Source organism: Neofelis nebulosa, chromosome 3, assembly GCF_028018385.1.
Source record: "Neofelis nebulosa isolate mNeoNeb1 chromosome 3, mNeoNeb1.pri, whole genome shotgun sequence".
NCBI classification, from domain to species: domain Eukaryota; kingdom Metazoa; phylum Chordata; class Mammalia; order Carnivora; family Felidae; genus Neofelis; species Neofelis nebulosa.
This window is the reverse complement of record NC_080784.1, coordinates 105,113,538-105,118,255: the sequence shown is the minus strand read 5'-3', so window position 1 is coordinate 105,118,255 and position 4,718 is coordinate 105,113,538.

Below are 4,718 nucleotides of genomic sequence, written 5' to 3'. Positions count from 1 at the left end.
GTCAACATATTATTACTACGGATAATTGGAATTAATAGACAAAGGGATAATATAACACCATAGTTAATACTTCTACTTTATATCATAAAACATAAATATGAGGTTTTGGATTCTTAATTAATTCTTTGCCCTGAAAGAATTAATAAATAAAAATAGAGGTAAAAAGGGAAGAAATGAGGAATTAAGACAGAGAATGGAGTAGAGAGGAGAAAGAGAGAGAAAGATCAACCTTGAGAAATATTGAAGAGTGAATGAATAAATAAATAAGGAAATAAGGAGGAAGAAAGGAATAGAGTGAAGCAAAATGATGTAGGGATATCATGAAGATTTAGTTATATTGCCAACAACAAAAACTTCAGGAAGTTTAGATAAATGTCCTATACTATGTTGGGTTACATATAGCACAAGTCCAATAGATGGTAGATAGTAGTAGAATATTAAGCATTATTCTGGATGCTCATTTATTGATTGTTTTTTGAGCATAGACTTAGTGCAAGGCATTGAAATATGTATGGATACATAATAGAGAAAATATATAGAGAAAATATTTCCTATTTTGATTCATCTGTAATAATTTTGGGTGAAAAATGTGTCAATAAATTTGATAATAGACATTTTAAATATATCATCAGATATGATTGTTGAAAAAAATATTAATATTATAAAATAGATATTCATTTCTTTCTTTTACTTTATATTTTACCATAATAATTTGACAAAAAATGAATTAAATGTCATAATATTTAGATTAAAATGATGGAATACATTATCATGTACATGACACATGTAGGATATTGTACTTTTGTTAATGGGAACCATCTTCCAAATAAGCCTTGCCCTGACACATTTGAATCACATTTTTTTTATTAATGCATCTTTAGAAAACATGTGCAATAAGCTGTATTTAAACATATTTTTTCCACATGGGGATTTAGAATAAAATACAAAGAATAGTAATTGTGCAGACAAAGCCAAATTCTTGACACTAAAGACTGCATGGGACCACGCAAGAAGAGTTTACAAACTCCATTCACCCAATGAAGAGCCAGAACTGGCTCTGTGTTCGAAGAGACAAGAAGGGCCTGTGCTGATGAAATAAACCACATTACTTAACACTGTTTAGTTTATACTGTAAATGTGGGTAGATAATGTAGGCTAGAAACATTATTCATGCATGGGGCATATGGTAATTATATCCACATTAAAGCACTTCTGCTAATCACACACACACACACACATCTTTGCTGCTGATGGGGTACAGCTGACACCAAGGGATACCTCACGGATTTAGGTTCATCATCACATTTTTCTCTGTGTGTATCTCCTACCTAAGGGGCTGCTGCAGCTCTTCTCAAGTGACGCCTCCTCCCCCCTACTCACTACACAGAAGATTACAACATAAACACAGCACTTGAACAGAAGTTTATAGTTTCAGGAGAGGAAGCGAGTCTGGCAGTTTTGATAAACTATTGTTTTCCCTGAGCTTAGTCTGAAGCTGGCAAACTGCACAGTTAGCTGGATGGCCCATGACATAAAATCCTATAGCTCCACAGAATTAGTGGCCCAGACTCAAACAAAAGGGAGGCCTTGGGTGATGGGCTGCCTCACAAGGCTATCTTGAGTATCTGCTATGTGTTACATTCTATATTGTTTTAGTGCACTTAAAAAAATCTCCAAACAGTCCTATATGAATAAATAATTATCTGTGCTTATAAATGAGAAAAGTGAGGTTCATAAAGGATATGTAACTTACCTAGAATCAAGATTCAAACCCTGAACAATTCAGATCTTATGCTCTTTCCATTGACTCTGGGTCATAATTAGAGACCATAAGAATTGAAAGAAAAATTATGCCGTACAACACCCAACTACCACCAAAACATCTAATTAAGAGTAAAATAGTATTTTTAAAAACATCACAAGAGTACATTGTAAGCTGAAATTAAAAATACTTTTATTCTGGATCTGTGTTTGTAAAGTCCTAGATAAATTCATTGAACCCAGACTGTTCAAACTTTATTTCCATTTAGGCCTCTGTTTGCTGATGCCTTAAGAGAATTCATGGCAACCTGATGGGTAGTGTGGCATTGACTCTCCCATGTTGCTGCCTTAGAGGAAGATGTCTTAATATGCCATTTATAAGACAAACAATCCGAATCTCACATGCTCTCACTGGTGTTTTAGGCTCTTCTGCCTAAGGAGTCAATGGAAGTCACATTTGGTGTGCTTATTTTGATGTTCGCCCAGATCCCTGTGGGGCTTAAATAGATTAAGTCCTTGTGATAGCCAGATTGTTAGTATTTAATGCTCCATTACTCACCCTTCTGTGGGGCCCCAGAAGGCAGATTGGCAGAGCAGTTCTCAGGCAGCAAGTGATGCAGACACAAGTCTAGTTGAGATGGCCGCTAGGACCAAATATGTCAGAGTGACCCCTGAATAGGAAACATGTGCTTTCCAGGAAATATGATGGGAAAAGTCCATACGTTCAACATGTCTTAATGTTCTGTTTGGCTATTATGGGATCAAAGGCCAGATGATTTTCACAAATGCTGTGCCATGTGCCCCTTTTCAAGCCAAATGCTGACAATAAATATTTCTGGTGGTGTTAGGAGACAATTCTCCATGAGTTTCCTGCATTTCTGCATGTCTTAGAAACAGGCACTAACTCCCTTTGTTTAGGAGTATCTTTTCAAGGGTGTTAGCTTAGCAAACAGCCTTGGAAGAGAGAAATCATGTTGCCTCCAGAGGAAAGGGCAGGTTTGATTACTATCCAGTATAATAAAATCAGTGTCTCCCTCTGGAGTTAAAGCAGGCAGACTTACTGTCCATTATAAAAGACTTGGTTATCTAAGCTCAAGGTTCCTTTTTTTATACTCAAATTGGTGCATATGCAGGTATTACTTGGTCTTCTTCACAATGTCCCATATGACTTGGGGGAATTGGTGCAAACATGATGATACTCTGGCTATTGCTATGAGTAACAGACTGTCTTGTCTCTGACCCGGGAATCTCGGGTCTTCTGTCAGCAATTCTGAAACCAGTAGGCTAATTTGTTATCTTGTAAGTAGAGTAAAATTTCAGGCCATTCAAAGTTCTTAAAAGATAGTTTTCAATCCTTATTATTTGATAAAGGCATATATGTCATGTTTCAATGTGTGTGCATACATATTATCTATCTCTCTGTATTCATTATGTATAATAAATCCATAGTTATGTATAAATGTGCTTACAAAAAAACTGGTTTAATTATTTTTAATATGACAACCACATCTTCATCACTTGAAAAAAGTGCCTACATTTGCATGAGCTTATTGTAATGATACAGCTCAGAATCACATTTAATCCCTTGAAAAATTTATTTACCTTCTATAGATACAAATATTACCAATTTACCAATTTCATGGCAGTAACTAGTTCCTCAAAAAGAAAGAAACAATTAACCTTTTCCTCAAAATTATATAGCAAATAAACGTCCCTTTAAATTGTACATTAGCAAAGACATAATAATTTAAAGTCTTACCCTTTTGGGCTTGTCTTAAAAATGATGACTGGTGTCAGTGAAGATAATAATAAGCATAATAATAGTAAACACAATCCCCCTTGACCTCAGAAAACTTAAAACATCAGGAAATGTTTCATGGGATAAAATCATGGATCATAGAGTGAAGACAATGAAAGAAAACATACTCTCAAGCCCTATCCAACATCTGAATCCCTCTCTGTAAAATCACTGAATATAAATTACCCAACCACTCCATCATTATCTCCAGAAAGAAAGAAGCAATCCCCTAGAGGCACCCCATTCAAATATTTGACAGACCAAATTCTTCTAAACTCTTTATCATATTTAAGAAATATTTGTGTCTCTGAATTTCATGTTCAGAGAATATGCTCCTGATTCTCATAGAACCAAATTTCTGGTATGGATTCCAATATCAGAGCTTACATTTGTCAGCTCAGTAATTTGTGAAATTGATTTAACACTTTAAACCTCAGCTTTCCTATCTGTAAAAGGTGTATAAAGTGGTCACTTCATCATCTGATGTGAGGGTAAAATGAACTTTAGCACATATAAAGTACCCAGGAGAGAGAGGTTGCAGTGATTACTCACCATCATTTCATGGCCTGCTTGCAGGTGACAGCATTGTCATTACTTACCATCATCAGATGGTAGGGTAATGATTTCATCCAACGTGTACCACTCAGCAATGTTTATCAGTCCATTCTTAGATTTAGTCACCCAAGTTCACAATAAAAAAAGTCTTGGCTTTAATATTCAGTTGATATAATTTTTGGTTTGATTTTGGTTTGAAGATAGTATGAGGTTTCTGCATGGAACTTGGGAGTTTCTCTCTAATTTGAAACAAATTATTAAGTTAATGTTAAGACCCACTGCCTGTGAATATACCTTTTTGAATTTTATTAAGGCTCTTATTGGCTATTTATATAGCCTTTTAGGTTTTCAAGATGGAAAAAAAAGAAAACACAGGTTATTACTGAAGTTAAGTTTGAATTGTTATTGAAATAAATAGAAGTTTAGAGCTAAATACTTTGAATACTTAAAATCTCACCAATCCTTCATGCTTGACTACACTTTACTTATTTGGAATACTAAAAAAAATTGCTTATATTTGAATATGCAGTTGATCTCTAAAATTTTGGAATACATATCCTCAATAAATATACATTCCTTCACCAAAAACATGCATATCCTACTA